Genomic DNA, 12,512 nt, shown 5'->3' on the forward strand with positions numbered 1-12,512 from the left:
TTTCCTAATTCTTCCCAATGGTCCCTTTTTCCCACCTGCCCAGCTGTTACTGTTTCTTCTTTGAACTCCAAGAGGTTTGTATTAATACCTCTGGTTTAGTATTTAACTCTCTGTGTTTTGTGTTTGTACTTGCATGTACATGCATGAGCTTGTCTTATCTCCTCCAACAGATACATGCTCCTGGGAGGCATAAATGGGTCTTACTCATCTTTTTAGCTCCAGCAGTGCCTAGCTCAGTGGAATAAAAAAAAAAAAATACATAATTACAAGTGGTTGAATTGAGGTGTAGTAAAAAGATCCTGAATGCTAATTTAGATTGTTTAGCATAAGTCTGCCATGCATAAACTTTTGGGTGGTATCCAGTGTGTCCATTTCAGACCCAAGAGAGAGGCAGAATCTGAGTCTCAATATATAGACAAGATCTGGTAATGTTTCAAGAAAGAAATATCTTCCTTCAAAGAGTTTACAATCTAGGAATGAGACAGCATATAATGTTTTCCACTAAGAAAAAGTTTACTGCATGACTGGAAGTTTTAATCTGAAGATTAAAGAACTGAGCCAGGTGCAGTGGCCCATTCCAGCACTTTGGGAGTCTAAGGAAGGAGGATAGCTTGAGCCCAGGAGTTCAAGACCAGCCTGGGCAAGATAGTGAGACCCATCTCTACAAAAAATACAAAACTTAATCGAGCATGTGGCATACTCCTGTAGTCCCAGCTACTTGGGAAACTGAGGTGGGAGGATTGCTTGAGCCCAGTAGGTGATCTCTGCAGTAAGCAGAGATCATGCCACTGCACTCCAGCCTCAGCAACACAGTGAGACCCTGGGGTTTTTTGTTTTGGTTTGGCTTTGGGGTTTTCTTTGTTTGTTTGTTTGTTTTGAGATAGAGTCTTGCTCTGTTGCCTAGGTTGGAGTGCAGTGGTGTGATCTCAGTTCACTGCAAGCTGCGCCTCCCAGGTTCAAGCAGTTCTCTTGCCTCAGCCTTCTGAGTAGCTGGGACTACACGCATGTGCCACTATGCCCGCCTAATTTTTTGTATTTTTAGTAGAGATGGGGTTTCATCTTGTTGGCCAGGCTTCTCTCAAACTTCTGACCTCAAGTGATCCATCAGCCTCAGCCTTCCAAAGTGCTGGGATTACAGGCCTGAGCCACCACGCCTGGCCAGGCCTGTTTTGCGTGTGTGTGTGTGTGTGTGTGTGTGTGTGTGTGTGTGTGTGTTTTAAAAAAAGAACTGAGTTACATGAGGTGTTATTAGATGTTCATTGTTTTCCTTCTTAAACCAGAACTTCAAAATTGTTTTAATATATATCCACCTACAACATAGAAGTTCATCACAATTAAAGATGAAACATTAAAAGCATTTCCTTTGAAGGGAATGGTAAGAAAAGGAAGCCTATTACTGCCTCTGTTTAACATTGTTTTGAAGGTCTTTGCCAAGGCAATTTTAAAAAGAAGAAAAGGAAATGAAGATTGAAAAGAAATCAACTGTTATTTACAGATAGTAGGCAATACTAAAATGTTTATAGGCAACACAGATAATGAATACATTGGAACTGTTCAAACAATTGAGAGTTCACCAAAGTTACAAGATACAAGATCAATATACAAACATCAATTGCATCACTCAATCATATAAGTATGAAAAAGATGACATTCCAGATACCACCAAAAATACCTAGGAATAAATTTAACAAAAGAAAATTGTTTCTGGTGGAGTAGGAGCAGAAAAAAAAATTTAAGGTAATAAATAAAAAGATAAAAAATAAAAGAAAGAAAGAAAAGTGTGTCTTGTATGGAAAATATAAAACTTTTTTGAAGTACATAAAAGAAATATAAATAAAAGCAGAGATATACCATGTTTGTGAATGGGAAATGCAAAATAATGAAAATATCATTTTGTTTACAAACTAATGTTAAATTCATTAAAATTCCAAACAAAATCTCTATAGCATTCTTCAAAGGATATGACAGAGTTATGCTGAAATTCATATGAAAGATAAAGCACTAACAAGGGCCAAGGCATTCCTGAAAAAGAATTAGGAAGGAGGCTTACCCTTATAGCCATGAAGACTTAAAACTATCAGAACTAAAGCAATGTGGGACTGGTACTGAGGCAGGAAAACGTAACAAAGGGACAACGAAGTAAGCCAGCAAACAGATTCACATATATTGAAGAACTTAATCTATAACAGACATAAAATTACATATTCAATAAATGTTGCTGGAACAATTAGTTTTCTGTGTGAGAAAAGATGAAATTAGATCCCTGTCTTATACTACACATCAAAATCAATTATAGATGATTAAAGACATAATTGGGAAAAGCAAAATTTAATGCTTTTGCAACAATATTTTTATAACCTTGGGATAGCAAAGGATTTTTTAAACAAGATACCAAAATCATATAATTCACACATCACATAATTCATCCATTTAAAGTGTATAATTCAATGCTTTTCTGCATATTTATATTACATTACTAATTTCTTGAATTGTGACAAATGTACATAACATAAAATTCACCATTTTAACTATTTTTAAGCTTACAATTCATTAACATTAAATATATTCACGGCCCGAGTGGTGGTTCTCACCTGTTATTCCAGCACTTTGGAAGGCCAAGGCAGGTGGATCGCTTAAGGCCAGGAGTTTAAGACCAGCCTGGCCAACATGGTGAAACCCCATTTCTACTAAAACTACAAAAATTAGCCTGGTGTGGTGGCAGGTGCCTGTAATCCCAGCCACTTGGGAGGCTGAGGCACAAGAATCGCTTGAACTTGGGAGGCGGAGGTTATAGTGACCCAAGATCGCAACACTGCACTCCAGCCTGGGGAACAGAAGGAGACTCTATCTCAAAAAAATAATAATTAAATATATATATATTATATATATTTATATATATAATATATATATTTATATATATTTTAATATATATATTCACAATGTTATGCAACTATCACCACTATCTATTTCCGAAAGTTTGTCTCACTCCAAAAAGAAATTTTTTTTTTTTTGAGACAGAGTCTAGCTCTGTCGCCCTGGCTGGAGTGCAATGGCACAATCTCCACTCACTGCAACCTCCACTTCCTGGGTTCAATCGATTTTCATGTCTCAGCCTCCCAAGTAGCTGGGATTACAGGCCTGCACCACCATGCCCAGCTAATTTTTGTATTTTTAGTAGAGATGGGGTTTCGCCATATTGGCCAGGCTGGTCTTGAACTCCTGACGTCAGGTGATCTACCCACCTCAGCCTCCCAAAGTGCTGGGATTCAAAAATAAATTTTTAACCATTGAGCAATAACCACATTCCAGCCCTCCTCAGTCCCTGATCACTTCTAATCTACTTTCGGTCTTATTAATTTGACTCCTAGATAGTTCATAAGTGGAAGCATACAATATTTTTCCTTTTGTATCTGGCTTATTTTACTTAACATAATGTTTTCAAGGTTCATCCATGTTGTAACATGTATCATGTTGAGTTTTGGAGAGCTCTTTGTATATTTCGAATATAAGTCCTTTAGCAGATACGTAGTTTTTAAATAATTGTTTCCCAGTCTGTGGCTTGCCTTTTAAATCTTTTAACAGGGTCTTTCTCAGAGCAGGAGTTTTTAACTTCCATAAAGGCCAACTTGCTGGGTGCAGTGGCTCATGCCTGTAATACCAGCACTTTAAGAGGCTGAGGCAGGAGAATCCCTTGAGGTCAGGAGTTTGAGACCAGCCTGGCCAAAATAGTCATATTTTTTGGTCTCTACAAAAAAATAGAAAGACTTAGCCAGTTGTGGTGGCACATGCCTGTAGTCTCAACTACTCACAAGGCAGAGATGGGAAGATTGCTTGAGACCGGGAGTTTGAGGCTGCAGTGAGCCATGATCGCCCCACTGCACTCCAGCCTGGGGGACACAGTGAGACTCTGACTCAAAAATACATACATACATACATACATATGTCTAACTTGAGGACTTCTATTTTGTCTTTCATGGATCATACTTTTGGTGTTGTGTATAAAAGTACAACCTAGATATTCTATGTTATTTTCTGGAAGTTTTATAGTTTTGTGTTTTTGTGTTTTACATTTACTTCTGTGATCAATGGATTTCCCCCTCCTTTTTTGTGATGGGGGTCTCACTATATTGCCCAGTCTGGTCTCAAATTCCTGGGGTCAAACCATCTTCCCACCTCACTCTTTTGAGTAGCTGGGAGTACAAGCAAGCACCACTGCACCCAGCGGGCTGATTCATTTTGAGTTAATTTTTGTGAACAGTATAAGGTCTGTGTTTAGGTTCATTGTGTTACATGTGGATGTCTAGTTATTTCAGCAACATTTGCTGAAAAGACTATTTTTTCTCTATTAAGTTGCCTCTGCTCCTTTGTCAAGACTCAGTTAACTATATTTGTGTGGTTCTATTTCTGGACATTCTATACTGTTCCACTGATCTATTTGTCTATTGTTTCACGAATACTACAGTGTCTTTATTACTGTAGCTTTATAGTAAGTCTTAAAGTTGGGTAAGTCCTCTGACTTTGTTCTTCTTCAGTATTGCATTGGCATTTCTAAGCCTTTTACCTTTCCATACAAACTTTGGAATCAATTTGTCAATATCCACAAAGTAACTTGTGATTTTGACTGGGATTGCATTGAATCAATAGATCAAATTGTGAAGAAGTGACATCCTAGCAATATTGAGCCTTTCTATCCGTGAACATGGAATACCTCTCCATTTATTCATATCTTCTTTTATTTCTCTCATCAGTTTTGTTGTTTTCCTCACATAGATATTGTATGTATACCTAAGTATTTATTTGTTTCTGTCTGTCTCCTTTTTTCTTTTTTGGTGCTAATGTAAGTGACATTGTGCTTTTAATTTCAAATTCCAATTACAGGAAAGCAGTTGTTTTTTCTGTAATAATCTTGTATCCTACAATCTTGTTATAATCAGTTATTTGTTCCAGTTTGGATTTTTTTGTTTTAGGAGGGTTTTGAAGTTTTTTGGACAATTCTTTGGGATTTATGTTACCTATGAACAAAGACAGTTTTATTTCTTCCTTCTCAATCTGTATATCCCTTTTCCCCCTTACTGTCTTATTGCATCTGCTAGGACTTCCAATACAATGTTGAATAGAGGGTGGCAGGAGATACCCTTACCTTGTTTCCAATCTTGGGGGAAAAGCATCTAGCTTCTCACCATTAAATATAATGTTGGCTGTAGAGTTTTTCATAGATGTTCTTTATCAAATTGAGGAAGTACCCCTCTGTTCTCAGTTTGCTGAGGACTTTTTAGCATGAATGGATGTTGAATTATGTCAAAAGTTTTTTCTGCATCTATTGATATAATCATATGACTTTTTTCCTCTTTAGTCTGTTGATGTGATAGATTATATTAATTAATTTTTTTGAATATTGAACCAGCCTTGTTTACCTGGAATTAATCCTACTTGGTTGTGGTGTATAATTCTTTTTATAAAATGTTGGATTCAATTTTTTAATATTTTGTTGAGGACTTTTACATGTGTATTCATGAGAGACATTGGCCTGTAATTTTCTTTTCTTGTAATATTTTTGTCTGGTTTTGATATTGGAGCAAAACTGGCATTATAGAGTTAGTTAAGAAGTGTTTCCTCTGCTTCTGTTTCCTGAAAGAGATTGTTGAGAATTAGTATCATTCTCAACAAATGTTTGGTAGAATTCACCAGCTAAACCATCTGAGTTATGATAAATGAAGTAGAGACTAGAAAAACAATCAAGAAAGTCAACAAATCCAAAAGTGTATTCTTTGAAAAGATCGACAAAATTGACAAACCTTTACCTAGACTGACCAAGAAAAAAAAGAGACGATTCAAATTACTAAAATCAGAAATAAAAAAGAGGATATTACTACTGATCTTAGAGAAATAAAAAGAATAGTAAAGAATGTTATGAACAACTGTGTGACAACAAATTAGATAACTTAAACAAAGTGAATGAATTCCTAGAAAGACATGAACTAACAAAACTGACTCAAGAAGAAATACACAATCTGAATAGACATAGGACAAGCAGACACTGAATTCGTCATTTTTAAACCTCCAACAAAGAAAAGCCAAGACCTAGATAGCTTCATTGGTGATTTATACCAAACATTTAAAGAAAAACTAATATTAATCTTTTGCAAACACTTCCAAAAAAATAGAACACTTTCTAACTCATTTTATAGTGCCAGTATTACCTTAGTACCAAAACCAAAGACATAACAAGAAAAAAAAAAACTACAGACTAATATTTCTTATGAATGTAGACACAAAAATTCTCAACAAAATACTAGCAGACTAAAGCTTGCAACACGTAGAAAGATTATATACCATGACTAACTGGGATTTATCCCAGGAATTAATAGTAAATTTAACACCTGAAAATCAATGTATTACAATATATTAACAGAATAAAGGGAAAAACAACCCACAGGACCCTCTCAATAGACACAGAAAAAGTCTTTGATGAAATCCAGCACCCTTTTGTTATAAGAACATTCAACAAAGTGGGAATAAACAGGAACTCCCTCAAACTAATAAAGGATGTTTACCAATGAACACCATCCAGAAAGTTAAAAACACACACCATACACACACACACACAATGGGAGAAAACATTTGCAAATCGCATATCTGATAAGGCACTTGTGTCTAGAACATATAAAGAACTTTTATAAATCAATAGCGATAAAACAAATAGTCCAACTAAAAAATAAAATAGGCAAAGGATTTGAACAGACATTTCTCCAAAGAAGATATAAAATGGCAAGTAAGCACACGAAAAAATGTTCAACATCATTAGTCATTAGGGAAATCATTAAAATCACAATGAGATACCACTGCATATTCACTAGGATGGCTATAATTTTAAAAAGACATTAACGAGTGTTAGCGAGGATGTGGAGAAATTGGAATTTTCACCCATTGCTGGTTAGAATGTAAAATGGCGCAGCTACTTTGGAAAACAGTTTGGTGGTCCCTCAAAATGCTTCATGTAAAGTTACCATATGACACAGTAATTGCACTCCTAGATATATACTCAAGAGAAATAAAAACATATCTGTACAAAAATTTGTATATGAGTGTGCATAGCAACATTATTCATAACAGCCAAAATGTGAAAGCAGTCTAAATGTCCATCAACTGATGAACAGATAAACAAAATGTGGTCTATCCATGCAATGAATTCTATTTGGCCATAAAAAAGAATAAAGTACTAATATGTATTACAACATGGATGAACCCTAAAAATATTATAATTAGGGAAAGAAGCCAGTCATAAAAGACAATATGTTGTATGATTCCATTTACGTGAAATGTCCAGAATAAGCAAATCTAGAGAAGACAAAAAAATAAATTTGTGATTGCCAGAGTCTGGGTGTTTAGGGGGAATAAGGAATGAGTGCTAATATGTATGAGGTTTCTTCTGGAGTTTTGAAAACGTTCTAAAGTTATAATAGATTGGGTGATAGTTACACAACTCTGTGAATATACTAAAAACCATTGAACTGTGCATTTTAAAAAGGTGAATTTATGATATGTGAAATACGTCTTAACAAAACTGTATTTAGAGAGAGAGAGAAAGAGAGAGAATGGTTTAATAAAGCTCCAACACTCAGCTTCAACCATTATCAACTCATGGCCAATCATTTCATCTATACCCCACCCCACCACTCTACCCCGTCTCCCACACTGGATAATTTTTAAAGTAAATTCCTGATATTATTTCTTCTGTAAATAATCAGTTTATCGCTCCAAAAAGTAAGGACTCTTCAAAAAAATAATCATGATACTGTTGTCACATCCAAAAATTTTTTCAATAACACCTTAGTCCGGGCGTGGTGGCTCATGCCCGTAATCCCAATACTTTGAGAAGCCAAGGCAGGCAGATCACTTGAGGTCAGGTGTTCACGACCAGCCTAGCCAACATGGTGAAACCCTGTCTCTACCAAAAAAAAAAAAAAAAAACAAAACGAAAATTAGCTGGGCTTGGTGGCACATGCCTGTAGTCCCAGCTACTTGGGAGGCTGAGACATGAGAATTGCTTGAACCCGGGAGGCAGAGGTTGCAGTGAGCCGAGATCATGCCACTGCACTCCAGCCTGGGCAACAGAGTAAGGCTCTGTCTCAAAACCAACAACAACAACAACAACAAAACAAACAAACAAACAAACAAAAACTGTAATCCTAGCACTTTGGGAGATGGAGGCGGGCGGATCACCTGAGGTCAGGAGTTTGAGACCAGCCTGACCAACATGGAGAAACCCCATCTCTACTAAAAATACAAAATTAGCCAGGCGTGGTGGCGCATGCCTGTAATCTCAGCTACTTGGGAGGCTAAGGCAGGAGAATCACTTGAACCTGGGGGGTGGAGGCTGCGGTGAGCTGAGATCATGCCATTGCACTCCAGCCTGGGCAACAAGAGCAAAACTCTGTCTCAAAATAATAATAATAATAATAATAATAATAATAATTTTTAAAAACAGACCTTAATATAATCAAATATTCTGTGTTCACATTTTTCCTAATTGTCTCATTAATGTGAATTTTTAACAGCTGCTTTCTCAAATTAAGATCATACATTACATTTTGTTATTTGTCTCTTGAATTTCTGTGTATCTATAAGCTTTCTCTCCTTTTATTTTTCTTGCAATTTATTTATTGAAGAATCAGTTGTTTGTCATGTAGAGCTTCCCATATTTTGGATTTTGCTGATTGCATCACTGTGGTATCATTTAACATGATCATGATTACATAGTACTTAGCTTTTAGATGTTTGCTGTCAATTATACTACACATACGATTTAATTCATAATTCATCAACATAGTCGCTGCTCCTTTAGTCTTTATCATCCACCATATCCTTTGAAGCATCCTTAACACAAATTATCTCAGTTAGTCTTTCTAATAACCCCATGTATAAGTATTATTATCCTCAGTTTAAGAGATGAAGAAGGCCGGGCACGGTGGCTCACTCCTGTGATCCCAGCACTTTGGGAGGCTGAGGCAGGTGGATCACAAGGTCAGGAGATCGAGACCATCCTGGTCAACATGGTGAAACCCCGTCTCTACTAAAAGACAAAGAATTAGCCGGGTGTGGTGGCAGCACCTGTAGTCCCAGCTACTGAGGAGGCTGAGGCAGGGGAATCACTTGAACCCAGAGGTTGCAGTGAGCCAAGATCACACCACTGCACTCCAGCCTGGTGACAGAACAAGACTCCGTCTCAAAAAAAAAAAAAAAAAAAAAAAAAAGATGAAGAAAATGAGGCTTAAGGGAGGTTACAGAAACCTGGCCATAGTCAATGTGCCAGTAAATATCTGGGTTCAAACTCTCTGATATTAAAACCCATGTTGTTATCTGTTATATGATAATATCCCATCACATTGCCTGTGGTTTGTGGTGTTGTTTTTAATCAACTCTAGGAAGCAGTCTTTCAGTCCATCCAAAGAACGTACTTTCACATTTCATCTTTAACACTTAGGATGCTTTCAGCTTCAAGTAACAGAAAACTCCATCTCAAATTGACTCAACAATAAGGTTATTTATTATCTCATGTAACAAGAAATCCAGAAGAAGGCAGCTCTGGGGCTGGTTGATGACTGACTCAACAACAACATGACTGACCCAGATTCATTGTATCTCTTTACAATGGCCAGAACTGGGGTCACATGTCCACTCCTAAACTCTTAGAGGCCAGTTAAGAGGATTCTATTCCTCTTGTCTATGATAGATTTGAGAGTGTACCTCCCAGAGGCTAATAGGGTCACCTTTCCTAATGTGTAAACACCCATATAGGCCTCTATAAAGAAGAAGAGGGTCGACTGAATGTTGAATAGACAACCAACAGTATCTACTACCTGTTCCTAATGAGGTGTGCTACATATTCCACTGTGAATAATTAAAATACTTCATTATAACTGCCACGTTGAACTTTTTTCCTTTCTGCCATTTGACAATTACAGTCAATATATCAGCTTCCTCATTTACAGGAAGAAATGGCTACACAAGATGATATGTAAGGTCCCTTCCAGCTCCAGGAGTTCTGTTTCAATTTTACATTTTCATCTTCTAAAAAGCAAGTAGAAAAGTTAAACTTACAAGATATGGTCCAGAAATGATAATGGGTTTCAACTGATAAGTCATAGGCATATTGACATCCTTTCTCCCTTAAGATAAGACATAGGCATTAGATTTAAAGAGCTAAACAGACTGGAACTGGTAATATCTTTCCATTAAGTTTTAACATTAGGTTAAATGTTCTACTTCCCTCACTCATCCATTAACACCTTACAGCTTCCAACACTCATCATACAGACAGTGACTGATCAGAAGTTTCTTTACACAACTCACTTTATTTTGGTGTCAGCATCCTCCTGGAACATGGCTCTGGGGCTGTAGGATAGCTCTTGTATCTCTGCTTCGACTGCCAAACATGACTTTAACTTAAATCATTCCCGTCTGCTTCCTTTCATGGCTGGTTTCTGAAGGAATACTCTATTCGTTTTATCACATGCAGCCATTTTCCTTGTGAGGAACCACGGGAAACCAAAGAGAAATACTGTACACTACTGAGCACCTTTGCTACTCTTTCTTCCAATGTGAATGAAATTGCTTTATTATTTTCAGCATATGCCTACTATCAGCTTTCTCTGGGAAAACTGCTGGCTCGATCTGTAAGCAGCCCTGTTCTTATTTAACAGAAGGCTATGACTGTAACAAATGTACAACATAAAAAAGTCAAAGGCATCCTGTCCGTTACACAGGACATTCGGAATAACAAATGTACAGGAAAACTTGGGAACATGACTTAAAGTAATTTGGTCACACCCCCATTTCATTTAACTCTTTCTGGCTCAGATTTGTCATTCTGACAGGAGGCCCAGGATATAGTCCATTACCACAATTGATCATAGAAAAGACACTGGTCTCTCAGTCAGCAGCCACTGCGTGCCAGTGTTCACCATGCTAGTTCCCAGAGTTTTAGAGGATTAACTTTACTTTCTGGTTCAACCCATCTGCTGGGGAAGGTATGGCCCTATTTTGAAATGTGCAAAGGGGAGACAGTGCTGGGGGTGCCCACAGTGGAAGGAGAGAAGACAGGCTTACTGACCACCCCTATGACCTTGAATAAGTCACATCACCTTTCTGTGCCTCTTATTAACTATCATTGGGGAAAAATACCCTCACTCTGCCTGTCTCACAAGGGTTCTTGTAAAAATCAAATGAGAACACGAATAGGAAAGCATTTTCATAAATGCAAACCAGTGTTATCATTTTCAGATATGAAATTTCCTCTGCAGCACTTTTTTTTGGCCACATGATTACTGCACACCTTGCGCCAGACAGACTATAAAGCTGTTTCACCTCTTTTCACATTTTGCATAAAATTTCCTATAGAGATTACACCAGCCATGCTGCATCCATCCCTTTAGTTCATTTTCCTCCACCACATCTCTGAATGCAAATCCCACCATCATGTGAAACACTGCATAGCTGCAACTTGCAAAACTCAATGAACCTTAGACTGCCAAGATAAGTCCCATAAGCAAAGGTTATGCTCAAAATATGCTGCAAAAGTTCAAGAAGGAGAGAGAGATCACATCTAATTAGAAAAGGCCTCTGGAAGGTAAATCTAAATGCCATGTATTTTCATAATGTTGGTCTTTGTCCTATGTCACCCCACTCTACTGTCATGCTTCAGAAACTTGACTTTATTTTCTCTATCTTTGGAGCTCTCAAGAACCTGGCAGAGAGAACATCTCAGGGTATATTCAGGGATGAAGTGAACGGGCTCAACGACTAACAAACCCAGTGGATTTTAACATTTACCCAGCCCAACGAGGTCCAACTATCTTTAGGTTACCACGACATATAGGACTTTCCCGGCCCAAGAACTCCCTCGGAACCCCCAAGGGAGGAACTTTCACTGAGTATGCACTAAGTGCCAGACCCTAAGTGCCATGGGTCGCTTAATCCTCACAACACTTTTTCAAGCTTGAAGCCTGTTTTACAGATGAGGACACGAAGGCTCAGACAGGCTAAGTTGTCCGGTCTCACCTCAGTGAAGCCACCACTGTGCTTGGGCTTTCCAGCCCCTCACGCCATCACCCTAGAGCCTTGCTAACCTCCACCTCGCTTACCTCCCTCCCTCCCTAGGCTGCCAACCCAACTACTCTCTCCTCCCACGCCCCCGCCCAGCCAGGAAAACCTGGGGCGGGCGGGGTCTGTACCTGAGACCGCTCTCAACGCGGCTTCCGTGTCAGGATGCTCGCTCACAGGAACGCTCATCACAAGCTTGAAAGCCTTTGCCACCCACGCTCTCCGGAGCCCCGAGCGTCTCCAAAGAGCCTGCCCAGGCTTCCCCCCGACCCAGGTGCTTCCTCCCCTGCAGAGCTGTGGCGGGGCTCAAACCCCGATTCCGGGAGGGGACACCTGTCGGGGAAGGGCGGGGCTGGGGGACTGCGGGGCCGCGGCGAGGCGCAGCCGGGAACTACGCTTCCCAGCCTGCT

This window comes from Pongo abelii, chromosome 16, assembly GCF_028885655.2.
Source record: "Pongo abelii isolate AG06213 chromosome 16, NHGRI_mPonAbe1-v2.0_pri, whole genome shotgun sequence".
Taxonomy (NCBI): Eukaryota; Metazoa; Chordata; class Mammalia; order Primates; family Hominidae; genus Pongo; species Pongo abelii.